The 23,216-nt window shown below is 46.5% G+C and overlaps 1 protein-coding gene across 6 annotated transcripts in view; it reads left to right on the forward strand.

Moving 5' to 3' along the window:
- Positions 1-605: 605 nt before the first annotated feature.
- The window catches only part of ZBED4 (zinc finger BED-type containing 4), a 28,352-nt gene continuing 5,741 nt past the window's right edge, over positions 606-23,216 (forward strand). The window contains exons 1-5 of one of the 6 annotated variants that reach the window (XM_068559592.1): positions 606-748; positions 2,686-2,764; positions 10,931-11,037; positions 11,143-11,219; positions 11,584-11,727. The gene's annotated coding sequence lies outside the window, so the exon portion shown is untranslated. Of the gene's footprint in view, positions 749-2,685; positions 2,765-2,892; positions 3,047-10,930; positions 11,038-11,094; positions 11,220-11,583; positions 11,728-23,216 lie in introns of those variants that run through there. The other 5 variants (XM_068559593.1, XM_068559594.1, XM_068559595.1 and 2 more) reach the window with 5 other exon arrangements.

A 23,216-nucleotide genomic window follows, 5' to 3' on the forward strand; every position in this document is an offset into this window, starting at 1 on the left:
TCGGCGCTGTTCCGGGGTAAGCCGAGCTCAGGGCTCCCGCACAGGTGGGCTCCCCACCCTCTCACCTCCCGAGGCTCCGCGGCCGGCCGCTCTGGGGGCCGCGCCCCGCGCACCTGCCGGCACCTGCGCGCACCTACAGGCAGAACCGGGCGCCCGTCACGCCGCAGCCCTCGGCGCCCCGGCACGTATGCGTCCGGTCGGCCGCCCACGGCCGATCCACCAGCAACACCGCAGCAACCCACCCCACCGACGACTCGACCCCGCACCAGCCCGGGTGGCCCGAACCGGGGGCGGGGGCCGGCGCGCTGGAACTGCGCCTGCGCGGTCGGCCCGCACGGGCCCGGGGATGGGATTGCGCCTGCGTGATCGACCCGCACCGGCCAGGGGGCGGGACTGCGCCTGCGCAGTCAGCAGCGCCTCGGCCCCTCGAGCGGCGGGACTGCGCCTGCCCCGTCAGCAGCGCCTCGGCCCCTGGAGCGGCCGGACCGGCCGGGCCCCAGGGAGGGACGGGCATATGGGCACTGCGCCTGCGCGCGCTGGCCCCGCCCCACCTTCCCCGCCCCGCGCCGCGCGGGGCCCTGGGAGGGGTGCAGCGTCCGGCGGCGTCGCGGGCGGGCGGGCGGTGGCGGCGGCGGCGGCGGGAGGGGCGCGGGGGCAGACAAAGCCGCGGCTAATGAATGGGAGTGAGTCCGCCTGCGCGGCCGTCGTCCGCTGCCGGGCGGGAGCCGCCCCACGCCCGGCGCCCGCGGTGAGTGTGCGGCCGGCGCCGACTCTGCCTCATCCGCGAGCTCGCGACCCGGGCCCGGCCGTCTTGGCGCGCCGTCGGGCCGGGGCCGGGGTCGCGGGGGTCGGGTCCGGGGGTCCGGCTGGGGGCCGGAGGTCGCAGGGGTCGGGGAGCCGGGCCGGGGCCGCGGCCGGGGTCGCCGCGATGTCGCCTGCGCGGGGCCGGGGGTTGGGGGGCGGGGGCGCGGCCTCCTGTCGCCGGGACCCCGCCCGGGCCGCTCGACTCGACCACGGTGCCCGAACGCCGGGCCCGCGCCCCCGGCCCCCGGCCCGGCTGACAGCTGGCGCGCGGTGGGCCCGCGGACGGTCGCACCCGGGGCGCGTGTTCCGGGCTGCAGGGTTTGGTGGAGGAAACACCTGAAGTGGTGGAAAGTTGGTGCGGACACCCGGCCCGGCCGCAGCCGCGGGGATGGGATAGACGGGGCGCGGGCCCAGGGGCTCGGGAGAGCGCGGGGACAGAAGTGCCCGGCCGGTGTGAAGTTTACGGGCTGACCACGCGGGCGCCTGTGCGTGCGGGGCGGGACCGGGCGCCGCAGTCGTCGGGGAAGCCCGGTGCTGGGGTGGGGGGCGCCGGCCGGCGGCCGGGCAGCTCCGCGCAGCAGCAGACAGGTGCTCTTTGGGCGTCTTTCCTGAAGTCCTTTGCCCTCCGCCACCACAGCGAATCGCCTTACAAGTTACGTGTTTAGGATTTTCCTCTAGATACAGTATTTTATTTTCAGTGCACTTCCAGGAAGAGGCAACCAGGGGCCTTATTTACGTATGTCTTAGGAAGCAGATGAGACCTTCCTTATTACTACATGCTTCTGATGCTTTTTAGTTATTGTACGTGTTTCTGGGTAGGACCATTCAAGTTTAAGTAGTGAAAATATGAATCAAATTGCAAAGCATAATTTCAGGTGTTTTTTCCAATTGCGGTTGTTTTTCTAGACCGAAGTAAAGGTGGAGTCATTTGTGTATCTTCTTTTGTGTTTTTTCTGTGACCCACACCATCCCTGTTGCTTAAGAGAATTGCCAGCCCCCTAGACTCTCCTTGTATCTTGGGTGACTTTCAGTAGACAAATACATGCACCTCTCTGGAAGCAAGTCCCTGCCAAGCCGAGCCATCAGGAGAAACTTCTGTTGGCATTCTCATGTTCATAAAAAAGGGAAGTTATTTGCTTTGAAGTTAACTCTGATCAGATCAGTCCATAGGTTTTTTTTTTTTTCTTCCAGCTTTAAGATCAAGTCCATAATTTTGAAAAATCCACTTTAGATTTTCATGAGACCAGTATGATAATGGCGCATCCTTGTGACTTTTTATATTAATTTTTGATGTTTTCTCTATATCATGGTGATAAAATTAGGAGACGATGAAGGATTTAGTTGGAGTTTTTAGAAAGTGCTCTGAATAAGCCAAATTTCAATTATGAATTAATTTCCATACAAAGTTATCTTGTGGGAGGAAACCGTACTCAGGGTTTTCCAATGGGCTGTCCATGCAGGGATGCACACTTCCTGTAATCCTTAAACAGATTATATCTGCTCATCATGATTTACATTTTCTCGGGAAAAGATCTAGAAAACTTAAGAGAGAGTCTATGACTCTTCAAGAAGGTAATCTCCTATCTTGGAAGAAAGCTCAGACTTGAGTCCACTTCACAGGTGTTTACTTGACACCCCTTCCCCCTCCACTGTTCTGGTTAATTCCTGACGTCTTTGGACCTGAAAACTCTGCCCTGTTTTTCAGTGTCACCACACAGAGGAGGAGGCTTGTGAGTGGCTCAAGCTGTGCAAAGAATGTTCCTAACGCACTGGGAAAGGTTTTAAGTGAATTATTAGGGTCACTGACTGAATTCTGTGCCTGCGCAAAGGAGACGATGCGGTATTTACGTAGTGAAGGAAACGTGTGTACCTGTATTTCAGATCCCTGTCCGGCGTAGAATTTGGAGAGTGACCAGAACTGGGCAGTGGAGCTGTTGCAGCATGAAGAGCAGTGATGGTGGTCAGTGCTGTCCTTCACTCTGTGTTTGTGTTTCTCTCTGCCTGGCTTCAACTCCTTCATCTGAACTCTGGTCTGATCTCCTCCTTCAGTGTGAGGACTGCCTGGCGAGGGGAGGGGGGCAGGTGAGCGACTCTGCGGCACAGTGAGGAGCCTCTGATGGTTGGTTGCGGGCCCCCCGACTCTCCCTCACCAGCATTCTGTTTCCTTCTGAGCTTCTCTGCACAAGGCCTGCGACTGAGAGACAGCGACTGTCATTCTTCTAGTTACTGTTGGACATTTAAGGTGCTATTTATTTGTTATTATTTTTTTAAAGGGAATGCTATTTATTTATTTATTTTATTATTTATGGCTGTGTTGGGTCTTCGTTTCTGTGCGAGGGCTTCCTCTAGTTGCGGCGAGCGGGGGCCACTCTTCATCGCGGTGCGCGGGCCTCTCACTATCGCGGCCTCTCTTGTTGCGGAGCACAGGCTCCAGACGCGCAGGCTCAGTAGTTGTGGCTCACGGGCCCAGCCGCTACGCTACGGCATGTGGGATCCTCCCAGACCAGGGTTCGAACCCGTGTCCCCTGCACCGGCAGGCAGACTCTCCACCACTGCGCCACCAGGGAAGCCCTTAAGGTGCTATTTAAATCTCAGGACTTGACATAAGCTGTAGGAACCATCATTCGTATTTACGTTTTGTGTTTGAGTGAGTTTAGCATAAAAGGCACAGTTTGCCTCTAGCCCTGACCATCCTGCAGCCTCTCGGTCAGGCCTCCCTTCCGTGTCTGGATGACAGCAGAGTTCTTGTCAGTCAGCTTCCAGGTGTTCGGCCCTTTCCACACCCCTGGCTTTCCTGCCCTCTCCCTTACCCTACTTGTCATTGCCTGACTTTGCATCGTTCTGGAATGGTTCAGATCACTTCCTAGCTAATTGTTTGATGTGTGCTTTTGGTAGTTCAAATCCTGGAAGGCATTGTTAGGAATAAAATAAAGTCTTTTCTTCTCATGCCCCCTATTTCTGAGGTAGAGGGGACCAGGAGAGACAGAGGTGCCTGACCCTGCATGAGGTTTTCTCGCCTCTCTACTCTGCACCTGGCGCTGTTCTGCCTGCTGGGGGCAACGGTGGTTTTTAGAAGAAGGCCCTGCCGTAGGAGAACTTAACATAGTGCTGGTGGATGGACTCAACCCAGAGAGGGCTACTCCAGGAGGAGCGCAGGCAGGCGAGGGCGGGGTGACGGCCGTCGGAGAAGCGTGCTCCGGGCAGACCTCTCTCAGGCGGAGAGGACCTTTGAGCCCCGCCCTGCAGGGTCTGCGGGTGATGGAGTGGAGGCCCTGAGTAAGAAGCAGCGGTGTGGGGGAGAGGCTGGCCCCTCCGCCTGAGCCCATGTCCTGTCGTAAAGCCCCCTTCCCAGCCGTGATCAGGTGCCCGCTCTGCTTGGTTTCCGCTCGCATTCAGGTGAAGGCCTTCCAGCAGCCGGGCCCCGCCCGTTCCCCCCGCAAAGTCTGTGTCGTAGAAACCACCGATGCTGGGCTGGGCTGGGGTGTCCCCCGCTGACCCACCCGGGTGCTCTGTGCGATGGCTCTTTGATCTGGGCGGCCTGCACCTGCTCTGTCTTGCCTCATCCCCCCCACAGATGTAAACCAAGGGGCTGCGTTTTCATCCAAGGCCACGGCTAACTGAGCCTTACGTTGTGGCCCTCGTGCCACAGAGGCAGCAGCGGAGGGAGCTGTGTGCTGTTTGGTGAGAGCTCCGGTTACTCTGCCGCAGGCTGTGTGCCACATCCCGGAAGTAAAAGGACTCTAAACACTCCTCCAGCAGCTTCCAGCCACGGCAGCAATTTCAAACCTGTCACTGGTGGGACTGCCCTGTACCCCGGCGGAGAAGGTGCTGGTGTTGGGTAAAGGGACCCTCAGAAAGACAGAGCGGAACAACCCAGATAGCCCTGGTCTGTGACCCAGAACGTTTCAGGGGTAGAACAGGGACCAGCCGACCCGAACGGAGTCTGTTTGCCTGCGCTGGGATATGCTTTGTTTCCAGGGTGGCCTTATCAGGTTTTCTGACCATATCTCGTGGAAGTGGCTCCGGTTCTGGGTTTCTGAGTTCACCCCTTTGCAGTGGGCTCTGGCTCTTAGTCTGGGTCCTCCGCCTCAGCTTGGCCAGGCCTGGGTGGTGGTGTCTCCGTGTGAGTGGGTGCTGGCGCTTCCGCACGGGAGGCAGTTGACGCTGCTGCCACCGCTGGAATATGTGAGTCATGGTTCTCCACCCTCAGAAAGTGCTACAGTTACTCTCAGACGTGGACCAGATCTTAATTTATAGCCTTGGTGGAAAGACTGCCACGTCCAAGGGTGAGCGAGGCAGGGGTGCCGGCGGCGGCCCTGATGCCCTCGGTGTACTTGGCAGCTCTTGGGGAGCACGTGGACTTTGAGTTGAAAGCAGATGTGCTTCTGTGCTTTAAAGGCTGTGTTGTGGAGAGTTGGAAGAACAGTCCGTGGCGCTCTCCGACCTGCCCCAAGATGGAGCACTTGTCACGACATGGCCATGGCTGCCACCTTCGCCTGTCTGGTGCTTCCAGACTTTCTCTAAGGAGATTTCAGATATCACAGCACTTCACCTCTCAGTGTCCTTTTCTTCTAAGGAAAGGTAAAGGGAGGAATTCCCTGGTGGTCCAGTGGTTAGGTCTTGGCGCTTCAGCACTTCCATTGCCGTGGCCTGGGTTCAGTCCCTGGTCAGGGAACTAAGATCCCGCATGCTGCAGAGCGTGGCCCCCCAAAAAAAGAAAAAGAAAAAGGCAAAGGGATGTTCTCTCTCACCAGCAGTACAGCTGTGAAGGAAATGAACGATAATCCCTCATAACATTCAGTGGCCAAGCCGCAGTCAGATTTCCCTACTTGTGTTTAATTAGCTTGTTTGTTCCAAACCAGAATCTAGTCCAGGTCATTGCACTGAGTCTGTCTCTTTAGCCGTTTTTATTCTGGAACAATAACCTGCCCCCATTTTTTTCCATGACACTGACTTTTTGAGGAGACTAGGCCAGTTGTCTTGCGAATGTCCCACGTTCTGGGTTTGTTTGCCATTTTCCTTCTTGGTCGTTTACAGTTGCCCCTTGAACAACACAGCAGGCGGTTAGGGGCGCCACCCTCCGCATAGTCGGAAACCCGAGGATAAGTCATAGTTGGCCCTCGGTGTCCACAGCTGCTTCCCATCCTCGGATGCCACCAGCCTGGGACCTGCGCGTCTTCACGCGGGTGCTGCTGGGCTTCCTGTTTGCCGCCCTCAGAGGCTGTCCTTTTGGGACTGACACCCACTTTCTAGGGCTGTTGTTCTTTCTTTCTGTATTTCATCTGTGTTTCCCTCGTCCATTACATTCAAGGAAGACAGGAAAAATGCTGAATTCTCTCCCTGTATTACCTCTTTCTGGGGAGCAGTGGCTGTAATATTCACCTGCATTGTGGCAAATGTTTTTATTTGTCCTTTTTCTTCCTTGAGTATCAGTGCTGACTAACGGGTTTTCATTTATTCGTTACATTGTAATCTATTAAAGTCCTCTGGTTCTGCTTTTTTGGTGTTCGGATGGCTGTGACTGACCCGTCGGGGGCCCCGGCGAAGCTCCGGGTGCTGCTTTGGCGTCACCCTGGCAGCACTTCCCTTCTGCCACCTTCCGGTCCTTTGCCAGAGCTGCAGTCAGCTCCTTCTGCAGAGCGCTTTGGTTCCCTTCAGTGCAGAAGGTATTCAGAAACCAAGATCTAGGTGTTAGATCTGTTTGTTGTGTTTGTGTATTATTGCAGCTTTAAGTGTTGGTCTGGTGCACAGAGCTAGGAAATGTATTTTTAAAACATCAAGAGTTATACTGATATTTTCAATGCAGATTTAAAATTACATAGTTTTACTTAATTTCTTTGATTTTTAAAAAACTTCGTTTTCTTTTTTTTTTTTTATTAATTTATTTTTGACTGCATTGGGTCTTTGCTGCTGCACGCGGGCTTTCTCTAGTTGTGGCGAACAGGGGCTACTCTTCGTTGCAGTTCGCGGGTTTTTCATTGCCATGGCTTCTTTTGATGTGGAGCACGGGCTCTAGGTGCGCGGGCTTCAGTAGTTGTGGCTCACGGGCTTAGTTGCTCCACGGCATGTGGGATCTTCCCAGACCAGGGATCAAACCCATGTGCCCTGCGTTGGCAGGCGGATTCTTAACCGCTGCACCACCAAGGAAGGTCCCTCTGTCTTTTTCTTATCCTGAAAATTTTGATTCTTTTTCTTTTTTATTAATTTTTATTGGAGTACAGTTGCTTTACAATATTGTGTTAGTTTCTACTGTACAGCAAAGTGAATCAGCTATAGGTATACGTATATCCCCTCTTTTGGATTTCCTTCCCATTTAGGTCACCACAAGGCATTGAGTAGAAAGTTATGATTCCTTAATGCCATTGGCATAATTACTTATTTGTTTTATGCTAAAGTACACAAAAAATGGGTAAAATGACAATATTATGTTACTACTGCTAATGAAATCACTTAGCAAAATTTAAGTTTTTTTTTGTTTTTAAGTTCTTTTTGTCTTTAGTACATATTGTGCTTTAGATGAATAAAGTCCTGTGTGTTAAAGCCCCTTGGTGAACATTCTTTGTCTGCGTTATGGTTGCTCATTTGATACACAATTAGGTCTATTTGTTTCAGATTTGGAATATTCTAAATTTTAATGTACAGATAATCACATGGCTCAAAAGTCAACATTATATAAAAGATACGATCAGAAATCTCACTTGCATTCCTATCTCCTCCACTCTTTATAGGCAACCTTTTTTTTTTTTTAATTTTTTTTGGCTGTGTCGGGTCTTAGTTGCTGCGCACAGGCTTTCTCTAGTTGTGGCGAGCGGGGGTACTCTTCGTTGTGGTGCGCGGGCTTCTCATTGTGGTGGCTTCTCTTGTTACGGAGCACGGGCTCTAGGCGCGCGGGCTTCAGTAGCTGTGGCTCGCAGGCTCTAGAGCGCAGGCTCAGTAGTTGTGGCACGTGGGCTTAGTTGCTCCGCGGCATGTGGGATCTTCCCGGGCCAGGGCTCGAACCCGTGTCCCCTGCATTGGCAGGTGGAGTCTTAACCACCGCGCCACCAGGGAAGCCCTTATAGGCAACCATTTTTATTTCTATTTCTACTTTATCCTGCAAAAATAAGCACACGCACATATATTTGTAACTTCCCTTGTTTTCCCTCCTGCCTTTCATAAAACGTAACAAATACTATTTATGCTACGTGTCTTGGTTTTTATTCAACAGCCTGTGTATGTATCAGTCCTTACTGGTGGGTGTTCGAGTGGTTTTCCAGTCTGGCTGTGAACTGCAGTGACTGACCTTGGGCAGGTGTTTTGTATTTGATGAGGCCGTCTCTGGGGTCTGTGCCTGGCAGTGGGATTGCTGGGTCCCTGGGTGAATGTAATTTGGAAGGTGTTTCCAGATTCCCCTGCAAAGGTGCCGTCCCGGCTTGCTCTCCATCAGCACTCCTCTCAGCCTCACCGAGAGGTGCTACCAAGGTTTGGGGTCTTTCCAGTCTGATCCGGTGAGACTTGAAGTAGTTTCCTTTAATGTGCTTCAACTTCAACGTGAAAAATGGAAAAATATACTTTACTAAGTTGGATGTGTCTGGTATCAAAGCAGATGAGGGCATTGAGTGAAAGTTGTAAGTCACGGAGCCCGGCCGGCCTCTGCAGGGTGAGAACTGGGAAACGCTGCCTATGGGAATTCATGCTGACACTTACTTCTGCAATGCAGTAGTTTGGAACACAGTTTCTTTAATTCTTAAAATAAAAAATAACCGTATATTCTCTAAGTCAGAACACATGCCTGAAATTGAGAATTTTCCATACATTTTGTTTTTTTCTAGCCCATGGAAAGGATCCTCTGATTAGCTACTTTTACTTTTAGGTGTTTTCAGCTTTGAAACTAAAAAATGTAAAGTGAGTTTCAGAAAATGTGCGTTTTGGATGCCTCCTTTCTACCCCTCATCCTCCTCTCCCTCTAGTCTCCGCTTATAATTTAGGATCGCCGTGCTCACTGTTCGAGTGTACCTATATTTTCTTAATCTCCTCGGTGCTTCAGAGCGGTCCTCTAGCTGTCAAGAGATGGGCGGGGCCGAGTGAGACAGGGCACCCTCTGCCCTGGGGGGGCCGGGGGCTGCGGGCAGCGTCCACAACAAGGAAACTGACTGGATTTGTTCTAGAAGGACCGTTTCCCTTATTGTCATTGATCGCCCTATTTAATATTCATGCTGATTGATTTTATTTTAGACTAAATCTGATTTGCTGGAGAATAGAAGCAGAACCACGGAACGGCTGGTTCCAGATGCCATCCAGATGCACGGTGAATAGGTAGCCCTCGCCTTTCAAGGCCAGAGTAGCTTCCAAAGTTTTAGGATAGGTGGCAAAAACCAAATTTTTATTCACACACATAGAAAATTATCAAAAATGCCTCAGCAACATAATCCTTTTGTGGTTTGAAAACTAAAGCTAACGTGCTTTTTTGTCTTTTTAAAAATTTGGTGCTAAAATAGTAGAAAAATTATTTTCTTTAGTAGTAAGCTGCTAGAGCAAATGACAGCATTTTTCCTAAAATAGAAACAACAGGGACTTCCCTGGCAGTCCAGTGGTTAAGACTGCATGCTTCCAATGCAGCGGGCCCTGGTTCCATCCCTGGTCGGGGAATTAAGATACCCCATGCTGCGCGGTGTGGCCAAAAAAAGAAAAGAAAAAGAAACATCTTTGTTATCTATGATTTTGAAATAATATGTACAAAACTAGTCCAGTAGTAGAGAAATATATAAAATAGAAGGTGAAAGTCTCTCCTGATGACCACGTTCCAGATGCACGTTCACATGTGTGGGTGCGTTTACACCCAGGGCCTGCCTGACCCTCCCGTCTGTGCCGAGGGCAGTGGGGCGGGGCGTCCCTCTTGCTGGGGTGGTCCTTGCCCGTGGCACGATAGTTTCATGAGGTGTTTTTTTTTGTGTGTGTGTTTTTAAAGTTGGAGAAAATAGGCTGTGTTGGGTCTTCGTTGCTGTGTGTGGGCTTTCTCTAGTTGTGGCGAGCGGGGGCTACTCTTCGTTGCGGTGCGCTGGCTTCTCATTGCAGTGGCTTCTCTTGTAGCAGAGCACGGGCTCTAGGCACACGGGCTTCAGTAGTTGTGGCACGCGGGCTTAGTTGCTCCGCGGCATGTGGGATCTTCCCGGACTAGGGCTTGAACCCGTGTCCCCTGCATTGGCAGGCGGATTCTTAACCACTGCGCCACCAGGGAAGGCCCTCATGAGGTTTTTAAAATCCTTTCTATCTTTTTTTTTTTTTTAATAAATTTATTTATTTATTTATTTTTGGCTGCTACTCTTCGTTGCGGTGCATGGGCTTCTCATTGCGGTGGCTTCTCTCGTGGCAGAGCACGGGCTCTAGGCGCGCGGGCTTCAGTAGTTGTGGCTCGCAGGCTCTAGAGCGCAGGCTCGGTAGTTGTGGTGCATGGGTGTAGTTGCTCCGCAGCATGTGGGGTCTTCCCGGACCAGGGCTCGAACCCGTGTCTCCTGCATTGGCAGGTGGATTCTTAACCCCTGTGCCACCAGGGGTGCCCCTCATGAGGTTTTTAAAAACCTTTTTACCTTAAAGTATATAGCACAGAGGGACTTTCCTGATGGTCCAGTGGTAAAGAATCCGCCTTACAATGCAGGGGACTTAGGTTCGATCCCTGGTCAGGGAACTAAGATCTGACATGCCGTGGGGCAACTGCTGAGCTTGTGCGCCTCAACTAGAGAGCCTGCGTGCCGCAAACTACAGAGCCCACGCACCCTGGAGCCTGTGCGCCACAACTAGAGAGAAGCCCGTGCACTGCAACAAAAAAGATCCTGCATACCTCAACAAAGATCACGCGTGCCGCAACTAAGACCTGACACAGCCTAAAATAAAAATAAATAAAGTATAGCACAGAGACAAACTGCATAAATTAATAGCTTGATGGGTTATGATAAGGTGGACACTTTTGTAACCATCCCTTGGGTCAAGAGAGAAAATTTTGCCCTCCCTGGAATCCTTCCACGTGCCCTATCCCAGCCACATCCCTCCCTTTGATGGCAAATACTTCCCTTTCTTCGTAGTTTTATGATGGGATTGCACGTCTTTAAGCAGTAGTTAAGTGTTGCCTGTTTTTCACGTGACGTTTCAGTCCCTACGTACAGGGCATCCCCGCCTCCCGTGGGAGTTTGGTGTGGAAGAAGCCAGGTGGCTGGACTCGTGTTTCTCAGTCTGGATTTTGCCGGCCATGGCCCTCAGGTGTGGTTTAATGTGTTTCCCTGCTCTTGGTTCCTTTAAATTGGCGGTGGATCTAAGGCCTGATGAGGTCCAGCCTCCTTCCTGGCTGCTGTGTTGCTCCCTTAGGAAGGACCTCGTGTGTGAGGCTCTCGCTCTCTTTGCTGTTGGCAGCCAGCGATACACAGACCTGCAGGCTTTAATCGGTAAGAAGTTATGGGACAGGGACGTTCCGGCTCAGTTACTGCGTCTTTGTTCATGAGCTGGGCTTGGAGTAAGAGGACCCTGTCCTTAGCTCCTCCACGGTTATCTGGTGGTGTAGTTTATGTAGGAAACTGAAGAAAAATGCTTGCTTCTTTCTCTTTATCAGTTTCTATCATCCTCCAAAGGTGACCAACGGAGCATTTTATTTCGGTGTTATGCACTCATAGATTTAACATATTTGATGTGTTTTAATGCATTATTATGATGATCCTTATTTACGTTCAAATTATCTCATTTTTTTGGACAGTGGGAGCCCTTACAAGTTGGCGCCTAGATCCTTCTGACACAATTCTCCTTCTCTCTCAGAGGTTCCTTGCTCTCTGGTATGCCAGAATGTTCTAGGCTCATTTTGTATTCTTCCTGCCCAAGACCTGCAATCAGCCATTCCTTCAAAAGCCCTGGTCTTCTTTAATGGGAAATGATGTTTCACAACCATAGTCTGGATGTCAGGTAAGCTCATTCCCATTGGGTTGGTCACTGTTTTTAGGTCTTTACAGTGAGCAGGGCTGGGGTAGGTGTCCTGCTCACCGACTGTAGGATGTGCATTTGACCTTTCTTGTCCTGGGTCTCTGTCTCTGTCTGAGGATGCTGGTTCTCAAGGACATGGGAGGTGAGAGTCTTGTGCTATCGCTGGTCACTCCTCTGCTTCACTCTCACTGTACACACCTCAGTCTCCGAGTAACAGTGGCTGTGTCGTTACTGAAAACAGGTTGGTGCTTTTTGCCTAAGACTTCCCATTGTCTTCCCATCCCTCTTTGCAGTGATTCGGGCTCTACGTGCAAGCGCGGTAGCCATTGCCTACTGTGCTCTCTCCCGGAGACCCTCACTCAGTCTTAGTCCTGCGAGGAAGTATATACTGAGCACTCACACCGTCCTTTCATCAGTGTTTCTCTAGACTTTTTTGGTTGAGGTTCTTTCTCTGGTAGATTTCTCCGGAAGGACTCAAGGAAAAATATTTCCTGAATTCTTGCATGTTGATAATAGTTTTTCTGTGTCCCTTATACTTGAAAGCCAGGTTGACTGGATATAAAATGCTTGGCTCATGTATTTTTTCCTCAGATATCTTAAATATGTTATTCTATTGTTTTATAGCATAAAACATTGCTGTCAAACTCATGACAATTTTATTTTCTTTCCCTTGTACGTGACCTTGGTTTTCCCCTCAATGGCATTTCTTTTTTTTTAAGTCCAGTGATTTTCCTAGAATATACCTCAGTGTTCATTGTTAAGGATGGATTTTCTCAGCTTTATGGTATGCTCTTTCAATATACGTAGTTTCACAACTTTTATTTCAAAGTGTTTAGGATTCTCTTCTTTTGCTTTGTCCCCCTCCCTTTTCTGTGGGGGGTGCTCTGGTTATACATGTGTTGGATCTTCTTTGCCTGTGTTTTCAATTGGCCAGTTTCTCCTGAGTCTTTTTTAGCTCTTATTTCTTCTTCATTAAAAAAAACCTTTATTTTCTAAACTCTTATCTTAAGAAATCATCTGTGGGGTTTATTTGTTCTTATGTTGCTTCTAACTTAGTCTTTATTCTTAAAATGGCATTTTACTTTTTGTTATTGTTTTGAGCATGCGTGTTTATTTTGCTGAAGATTTCAGGTTACAGGGAGGCCGTATACACAGCCCACGGCCACCACCCACCACCCCTTTTTGCTGGCTTCATTCTCTTGTTTGAAAGGAGAGAGCTCTTTTCTCTTTCTTCCCCCTCCAACTTTCCCCTTTTTCTCTCCTAGCCTCATGCTTTGCAATTTATAAAATGACATTTTACTTTTATTTGTAATATTTTCTTAGGATCCATAACCTCATTTCAGTGTTTTTCTATCCTGATTTATTTTGTTCTTTTGTATTGTTTTCTTAATTTCTTTAGATTCTTTTGAAATAAATTATAGTTTTTATTTAATTTGTGCTTATATTTTTCTGGTGTGCTTTCATTATCTATAGAGATGTTTTTCTGGTCTTTATTTTTTTTTCTCTTATCCTTTTGTAGGATTTGACCTTAATCCTTTTCTGTTGCTTATTGCTTTAGTTTTCTAGTGCTGCTTTAACAAATTATCACAAACTTAGTGGTTGAAAACAGCATAAATTTGGAGGTCAGAAATCTGAGATGGGTCTCACTAAGCTTAAATCAAGATGTTGGCAGGCTGCCTTTCTTTCTGGAGGCTCTAGCAGTGAATGTTTCCTTGCCTTTTACACTTTCTAGAGGCCGCCTGTGTCCTTGGATGTGGGCCCCCTCCCTCTGTCTTCAAAGCCAGCAACACTGCATCTCTCTGACCTTGTGAAGTCATATTTTCCTCTGTCTCTCTTCTGCCTCTTCTTTCCACTTTTAAAGATCCTTGTGATAACACTGGGTCCACCCAGATAATCCAGGATAATCTTCTTATTATCCTGGATCAGTAACCTTAATTCCATCTGCATCCTTATTAATAATCCTACTTTGCTACGTAACCATCCTTATTAATAATCCTACTTTGCTATGTAACCTAACACAGTCACAGATCTGAGGATTAGGATGTGAACTTCTTTGAGGACCGATTACTCTGTCTGCCACACTCATTTTTATCTGATACTAGTTTTGTTTTGTTTTTTAAATAAATTTATTTATTTATATTTTATTTTTGGCTGCGTTGGGTCTTTGTTGCGGCAAGCAGGGGCTACTCTTCATTGTGGTGCACGTACTTCTCATCACGGTGGCTTCTCTTGTTGCGGAGCACGGGCTCTAGGTGCACGGGATTCAGTAGTTGTGGCTCACAGGCTCGGTAGTTGTGGCTCGTGGGCTCAGTAGTTGTGGCTCGTGGGGCTTAGTTGCTCTGTGATATGTGGTATCTTCCCAGACCAGGGCTTGAACCCATGTCCCCTGCACTGGCAGGCGGATACTTAACCCCTGCACCATCAGGGAAGTCCTGATACTAGTTTTTAACATTCGAGGAGAGATGGCTGAGGATAACTTGTCCTAACTCATGGTGCTTCCTATTCTGCAGTCTTTATCTACTACTGAAAATGTGGCGGCTTCCATTTTTATGTTTTACGTTGTGTATCTAGGAATATCTGTAGTTTTCTTGTTATGTCTTTGGCTTTGGTACCCAGGTGATACTGATCTCTTAGAATAAACTGGAAAGTATTCTATCCTCTTTCAAAGAGTTTATGGAGTATTGATAGCATTTCTTCTGTAAATGTTTGATAAAATTCACCAGTGAGGCCATCTGGGCCTACATTTTTCTTCATGGGAAAATTTTAAGTTACTAATTCAATGTCTTTACTTGTTATAGGTCTATTCTGATTTTCTGTTACTTCTTGAGTCACTTTAATTTGTTACTTTCTAGGAATTTTCCCATTTCATGTGAGTTGTTGAATTTGTTGGTAGACAGTTGTTCATAGTCCTCTCTTATATTTCATTTAGTTTCTTTATTTTTTTAAGGTTTTTTGATGTGGACCGTTTTTAAAGTCTTTATTGAATTTGTTACAATATTGCTTCTGTTTTATGTTTTGGTTTTTTGGCCGTAAGCCATGTGGGATCTTATCTCCCTGACCAGGGATCAAACCCACACCCCCTGCATTGGAAGGCAAAGTCTTAACCACTGGACCGCCAGGGAAGTCCCTCATTTAGTTTCTGAGGGGGCAGTGGTAATGCTCCCAGGTTTTTGCAATCTATGTCTCCTTTTTTTCTTGGTTAATCTAGCTAGGGATTTGTCAATTTTGTCAATGTTTTCAAAGAACCAACTTTCAGTTTCATTGAAGTTCTATATCACTTTTCTGTTTTCTATTTCATTAGCATCCACTCTAATCTTTATTATTTCCTTTCTTCTGCCTTGGTTTGGTCTGTTCTTTTTCTAGTTTGCTTTTGTTTTCTTTTTATCTGGAGGTGAATGTTTACATTATTGATTTGAGACCTTTTTCTTTTCTAATATAGGTATTTAAAGCTATAAATTTCTCTCTGAGCACCAGTTTAGCTGCATCTCATGTAGTTTGGTTTGTTGTGTTTTTATTTTCATTCAGATGAAAATACTTTCTAATTTCCCTTGTAGTTTCTTTTTGACCTATTATTTAGAAATATGTTATTATTTCCAAATATTTATTGATTTTTCAAATTTTCCTCTGTTACTGTCTTGCAGTTTAACTTCATTCTGGTTGAAGGATATATGTGTATCATTTCAGTTCTTTTAAATTTATTCATACTTGTTTTATGGCCCAGCCTCTGGTCTGTACTGTGGAATGTGTTGTGTGCGGTTGAGAAGGGGAAGTATTGTGCTGCTGTTGGATGGAGCCCTGTGTAGATCTGCCAGTTCAAGCTGGTTAATAGCATTGTTCACGTCGTCTTTATCCTCACTGATTTTCTGTCTTGCTGATCTAGTTGACCTCCCTTCAAGTTTGCTGATTTTTTCTTCTGGCTACCAAGCCCCTCTAGTGAATTTTTCATTACAGTTGTGCATTTCAGCTCCATAATTTCTAATTTCATAATTGGTTCTTTTTCATAATTTTTCTCTCTATACTGATACTTACTTGGTGAGACATTGTCCTGCTTTCCTGTAGTTTCTTCATATGTGGTTCCCTTTAGTTCTTGCAACTTATTAGAGTAGCTGATTTAAAGTCTTTGTCTAGTAAGTCCAACCTCTGGACACCCTCAGGAACAGTTTCTTGGTTTATTTTTCCCCCATGTATGGGCCATACTTACCTGCTTTTTTTTTTTGCACGTCTTGTAATTTTTTTGTTTTTGTGGAAAACTGGACATCATTTGTTGTTATTGCTGGGGGGTTGTTTTGTTTTTGCCTGTTTGTTCCTTTAGTGACCTTCCTGGACTAATTCTGAAAAGTCTGTACTCCTTGTAGTGTTTGGACACTTCAGTCTCTGCCTGGTTAGCTTGGTGTCAGTGATTTCCTGAAATCCACCGAGCTGAATGATTTCCTTAAATGCTGCCAACACATGCGCCCGCCATCTTTGCCAAGAGCTGTGCGTGTGCCTGTGCATGTGTGTGTGTGTGTTGGGACAAGCATTAACCGTCTCCTTGTACAGGGCTTCAAGGTCAGCCAGATGTGAGAGATGGGGTGGCCCCTCAGGTCTCTCCTGGGCTTGTCCTTCTACAGCTTCAGGAATCTGTCAGAGCCTTTCATAGCTCCCTGCAGACATCTCGTCCCCCCATCTTCCTTCTCAGCCTTTGGCCAGGCTCTTGTTTGCCCCACTGACGTTGCAGGGTCAGGCAACTGTGATGTTACAGAAGTGCAACTGTTTTCAGCAGAAGCACAGGGAGAGGGCTTTTCCCACTGCAGGCTCTGAATCAGGTCAAATAACTGCCGTGCTCTGTGAGCAGGTCTTTTCCAGGGACCTGTGACAAAGGTCAAGTGGTGGCATTGCTGCACAGTGGGACTTTCTGAGGGGCTGCAGGCCCGGTCTGCCCCTCTGGTGGCTGCAAGGCCGCTGCTTTTCACAGCTGCCGTGGTCCTGTGGTTCCTGTGGGGAAGGAAGGATGGGAGTGGAATGTTCTTACGAGCTCCCACAGTTTTTCTTAAATAAATGCTCCTCAGATTGTTGCAGGCCTTTGCTTAACCCCCAGAGTTGTGAACAATTTGATACTGACAGCTGCCTAGCACTGCGTTTGCTTTCCTGCGGCCACTGGGTTATGGAGGTCCTCACCTACCACTCTGAGCAGTGCTTGCGTCAGGAGATTTCTCCTCCCTTCTCTACCCTTCCTTTGCTGTTTCTTTTGTCCCTGAACTGCTCAATTTATAGTCTATTCCCAGCAGTTCCTCTTTGAAATGGGTCTTTGCCCTGGAGGAAGCATGGGCTGGGTGGTTTTTCTCCAGCCTCTTTGGACCTTACCCTGGACCCCTGACATACATCCGCTCTGATGAGTGCAGAAAGCTCCTCCCAGTTTCAGCAGCTTGGTCCTCGGGGCTTCCGGTGAATACCTGTTGGCTACTTTGGGATTATCAGTAATCACATGCCCAGGGCTGCTTTCTTTTTCTGCCTGTACAGATCTAATACCACATGGGCCTTGTATATATTCTTGGTTTGTCCTGGTGGCTTATATTTTGGAGTTAAGGAAATACCTTGTCAGGCTTGTCTTGTTGGTCTCGTCCATGAGATTGTGGCTTTGCTCTTTTAGTTCTGTGCTGTATTACCAACTGAAACAGTGAACTTAACTGTAGTTCACATGAATAAAATAACTACACTTAAGAGAAAAAACTGACCCAAGAAACTCTCGGACACAGTGCTTGTTTATATACCCTCAAGCCCAAAGACAAAAATGTATAAACTAATATTTCTGTTCAAAAGCTTGTTTTTCCTTGGTGGTATGGGTTAGCGTTCTGAAACTACTTTCTGAATATTGTAGGATTGAGCAAATGAGCAAATCTTTTAAGGCTAGTGGGAGCCAGATTTCTCGCAATTGGAGAAAGAAGTTACAGATATGGAAACAGGGAGGCTCGGATGATCCTGGGATGTTGGATTGAAGTTGGAGGCGTCAGCGTGAACATGTGGTTTTTATCCACCTGTGCATGTGCATGTAGGCGTATGTGTGTATTAATGGTTTTTACTTAATCCCATTGAAAGGGCCTAGAAACAAAGGCACCCCAGTTGACAGTGGGCACACCAAGCACCTCACTCTTTACCCACACCATTATTGTTTTTGTTAACTCTTGTCGTTTTCTGTCCATCACTGAATTTCCATGTGGGATTATTTCTGCCTGAAGAACACTTTTGCATTTCCTTCAGTACAGGTCACCTGGTGACATATTCTGTGTTTGATTTGTCTGACAGTGTTTTTATTTCGTATTAATTCCTGCAGGAATATTTTTGCTGAGTATTAAATTCTGGTTTGGCTTTTATTTCTTTCAAAACTATGAAGATGCCATTCCTTTGTCTCCTGGTTTACGTTGCTTCTCTTGAAAAGTCAGCAGTCTGTCTAGTTATCTTTTCTTAAAATAATTCCTATGGAAGTGTTGTAATATATACTAGTGTAATGACCTGTACACTCATCACCTGGCTTTAGCAATTACCAACTCAAGGCTGCTCTTGTTTTATCTGTATCCCTCACCCCACCTAGTTATGTTAAAGCAGATACCAGAAATCATATTTCATCTGGATATTTTTCAGTAAGTATCTTGAAAAGATGGGATTCTTTGAAACGTTTTATCTACAATATCTTTATGCTTTAATAAACTAAGAATTACTTAATAGCGAATGTTAATTCAGTATCCAAGTTTCCCACATAGTCTAAAAAATGTTCTTATACAGTTTGCTAATTCAGATCAGGATTCAAGTATAATTTTTGTGTTAAAGAAACTGGGTTGTTTGTCCTATAGAATTTCCCATAGTCTGGATTTTGCTGATTTCATCCCACTGGTGGTATTTAAATATGTTCCTCCATCCCTTGTAACTTTTATCTGTCTGCTTTATCTCTTGTTTTTAACACTTTTTTTTTCTTTTTCTTTAAATCTTGCTTGGGGTTTGTAGGGATTCTCAAGTCTGTGGTCTGAAGTCTTTGATCCGAACTGCTTTTTTTTTTCTTGTTTTTTTTCTGTTGTGGTTTATCACAGCATATTGAATATAGTTCCCTGTGCTATACAGTAGGACCTTGTTGTTCATCCATCCTATAGACACTAGTTTGCACCTGCTAGTCCCAAACTCCCAATCCTTCCCTCCCCCACCCGCCCTCCTCCTTGGCAACCACAAGTCTGAGTCTGTTTTGTAGATAAGTTCACTTGTGTCATATTTTAGATTCCACATATAAGTGATGTCACGTGGTATCTGTCTGTCTCACTCACTTAGTGTGACCGTCTCTGGGTCCATCCGCGTCGCTGCCCTCACGGCCACGTCTCTTCTTCTTCCTGCTCTCTTGTCTCCCGTCCACCGCTCTGGCCCCCCAGGGCTTCCAGTGCTCACCTCTGGATGCGAGCAGCGGCCTGTTTCCACCCGTGTGCCCTGGACGTGTTTCTCACCCTCAGTGTGAGAAACACTGAGAAAGCCTCAGTGTCCTCGTGTGTAAAAGGAGAAGTACCAAACTGAATCTTCCTCGAAAGATTTTCATGTGGTTTAAATGAGACAACACGGGTTGAACCCACGCTGAACAGTCACTGTTGGCTCTCCCATTCTCGTCACCCCACGCTCTTGCCCCAGGAGAGCATCTCCAGAGAGAGTCAAAGTCACCCGGGAATGTAATGTTTGCCGTGAAGGGAGAAGAGCTGGTTTCTCCCAGACCCAGAGAGAGGAAGGGGGACAAGGCTGTCCAGGACTGAGAAGACATCCGGGCACCGAGGTCGTAAGGGAAGGAGCAGCAAGGCAGAGTGACCTTGAGCCTGTGACCTTCCTAAACGTACTGAGATCCAGTACTTCTTCATAGAGGCCTTAGAACCTTTATTACATAGATGACTGTGTCTTCTGTGACTAAAGCAGTGTGACCTTTCCTTCCTGACCTGCCTCTTGCCTGGACCCCCAGTGCGACACTGGGTACAAGTGTGAGGCGGGGCTGGGGGGTCCTTGCCTTGTTCCTGAGCTTTCCCTGCCCGGTGTGATGGTAACTGTAGAGTGTTTCTAAAAGTCCTTGTAAGGTTGAGGAAGTTTTCTTCTCTTCCTGCCTTGCTGAGAGTTTCTGTCGTGAATAGGAATAGAAATGATGTTAAATGTTTTTCTGCATCTAATGACATGACTCTATGGTTTTCCTCCTTTTTTTCCATCAATATGGTGAATTCTGTTGGTTGATCTTTTAATGTTAAACCAGACATGCTTGTGATGAACCCCTCTTACTCACGGTGTATTATCTTTAATGTAGTGCTGAATTTGATTTGTTAAATTTTTAAGAACTTGCTACATTTTCTTAAGGTTTTTCTATGATCATAGGGATATGAATCTGATTCTTTTCTTATGTCTTTGCTGGTTTTGGAGTCAGGGTAATACTACCTCATAAAAAAAAAGAGTTGGGAAGTGTTTCTTCTATTTTCTGGAAGAGTTTGTGTTTCACCAGTTTTTTTTTCTTTAATGTTTGTTGAAATTCACCAGTGAAGCCATCTTGGCTTGGAAGTTTCTTTAAGGGAAGGTTTTTAACTACAAGTTCAGCTCTTAAAATAGATAGAGGGCTGTTCAGGTTATCTCTTTGGTGAGTTTTTGTAATGTGTGTCTTTCCAGGATTTACCCGTTTCATCTAAGCTGCTGAATTTACCATCATAAAGTCACTCATCTATTTCCTTACTATGTCTTTGCATCTGTAAGATCTTTGGTGAAAATCCCCTCTTTCATTCCTGCTATTGGTAATTTTATGTCTTTACCATTTTTTTCTTTAATCAGTCTGTAGAAGTTTGCCAATTTTGTTGATCTGTCCAAAGAACCGGTGTTAGGTTTCATTGATTTTTTTTTTTTCTGCCCTGCCTCTTCTCCCACACCCCCAATTTCAGTGATTTCAAATCTTTTATTGTTTCCTTCCCTTTGTTTGCTTTGGGATTAAATTTGCTTCACTTTTCCTTGTGATTTTTTTTTCTTTAACCCTCGGCTTAATATAGAAGTGTTATTTATTTGAAGATATTTAGGATTTTTCCAGATATCATTCTGATGTTGATTTCTCATTCAGTTCCCTTATTGTCAGAGACCATTCTTTGTTTGATTTCAGTTCTTTTAAATTTATTTAGATTTGCTTTACTGTCCGGAGAACAGTCTATTTTGATGAATGTTTTGTGTCCACCTTTAAGTGATATTCCGTTGTTGTTTGGACTGTTCCATAAATGTCATTTAGGTCAAGTTGATGATAGTGATTTAAAGTCTTCTGTTATCTTTACTGCTGTTCTGTCTACTTGTTCAGTTAACTACTGAATGGGGGTGTGAAATCCCATCTAATTTTGGTTGGTCAAGTCTCCCTTTAGGTCTGTCAGGTTTGCTTCATGCATTTGGAAAATCTGTTGGTAGTTGTGTGCATGTCTGATGAACTGACCCCTTTGTCCTTTTATGTGATGTCCCTGTCATCCTGCTGTGTCGTTCTCACATCCTCATCGCGTGCTAGCTTAGGCACGCCCGCTTGCTCCTGGCTGGTGTTAGTGTGCTGCACCTTTTCTGTCCTTTTGCTTTGAACCTATTTGTGTCTTGATGTTTTAATGTGTTTTTTGTAGGCAGCATATAGTTAGTCTTACTTTTTTACCCAACCTGACAATCCCTGCCTTTCTTAAAATACAACTTTATTGGTTGTGTAGGCTGTGTCCTGTGTCTTCTTTCCTCTGATGCTCTGCTCCCAGAATGCTTCACGTCTGGCCACCGATATGTGCTCTTGTGTCCCACACTGGCCGTTCTCCAGCACCAGCCGTCTGTCCCCCAGTTCACTTCTGACACCACCGCCTGAAGTCATCGTCAGATCCCCCGGCTCAGGGCCCGGTCCCACAAGACCGCTCCCATTCAGACACCGACCCCAGTTGTCCCCTGTATTTCTGACCAACCGGCTTAAGTCTGGGTTCCCACAATAAAGCGCTAGGGCGGCTTACAGAACTCAGGGAACCCTTACTGACATTTATTGGTTTATTGTAGGAAAAAGATACGATAAGGGACACAGACGAACAGCCACATGAAGATGCACAGGGCGAGGTCTGGGAGGGTCCTGAGTGCAGGGGCTTCTGTCCTCCTGGAGTTGGGGTGCGTCACCCACCCGACACGTGGTTTTGTTCACTAGCCCAGCAGTTCCCCTAACCCCGGACCATTGGGATTCTACAGCGGTTTCATCACGTGGGCGTGATCAGTATTAACTCAATCTCCAGCCCATCCTGGGGGGTGGGGGTGTGGCTGAGAGTTCCAAGTTTCTGGCCGCGGCTCTTTCTGGTCACGGGCCCCCATCCAGGAGTCACCGCGTTAGAACAAGAGATGTTCCTGTCACTCAGGAACTCCCAAGGGTTTTAGGAGCTCTGTGTCAGGAACTGGGGGCACAGACCAGTGTACATATATATTTCATACTTTTTCACATTAGGTGTAATTGACATACAATAAACTGCACTTATTTAAAGGGTACAATTTCCTCACTATACACACACACTTATATCATGTTTATATACATAAACAGTTTGCTGCCAACATTTGTGGACAAATCGTATGGGCATAGGCACTCACATGCAACCAATTTTCAGCAAAGTTACCAAGGCATCCTTTTGTTGAGAAGGATGGTCTTTTCAACAAATGATGTTTGAACAGTTAGATATTCATATGCAAAACAATGAATTTGAATCTTTCAAAGATCTAAGTATAAAATATAAAACTTCTAGAAAACACAGGAGAAAATCTTTCTTAGATACAACCCCAAAAGTACAATCCATGAAAGAACAGATTGGTAAATTGGACTTCACTAAAATTAAGGGCATTTCTTTTCCGAAAATACTGTTAAGAGAATGAAAAGACAAGCTACAGACTGGAATCATATACCTGATAAAGGGCTTCTCTCCAGGCATGTAAAGAACTCTAAGAAAATACACAATCTGTGAAAACATGGGCAAAACGTGTGAACAGATGCTTCACCAACGGAGAGAAACAAATGGCAAATATGTACATAAAATGCTCAACATCATCAGTCATTTAGGAAATTGCCAGTTAAGGCCGTAATAAGATACCTTTACATACCTATTAATTAGAAGGGCTAAAATTACAATGATGGACCTTACCAAGTCTTGATATTTTTCTCTTTACCATCTTTTTCTCACTTCTTTGGATATATAGTAATGTGTATATGTTACTCCCAAATTCCTGATTTATCCCTCCCCCCTACCTTTCCCCTTTGGTAACCATAAGTTTTTTTTCTATGTCTGAGAGTCTATTTCTGTTTTGTAAATAAGTTCATTTGTATCATTTTTTTAGATTCCACGTATAAGTGGTATCATATGTTATTTGTCTTTTTCTTTCTGACTTACTTCACTTAGTATAATCTCTAGATCCATCCATGTTGCTACAATGGCATTATTTTATTCTTTTTTATGGCTGAGTAATATTCC

Source organism: Eschrichtius robustus, chromosome 13 (assembly GCF_028021215.1).
Source record: "Eschrichtius robustus isolate mEscRob2 chromosome 13, mEscRob2.pri, whole genome shotgun sequence".
NCBI lineage: Eukaryota > Metazoa > Chordata > Mammalia > Artiodactyla > Eschrichtiidae > Eschrichtius > Eschrichtius robustus.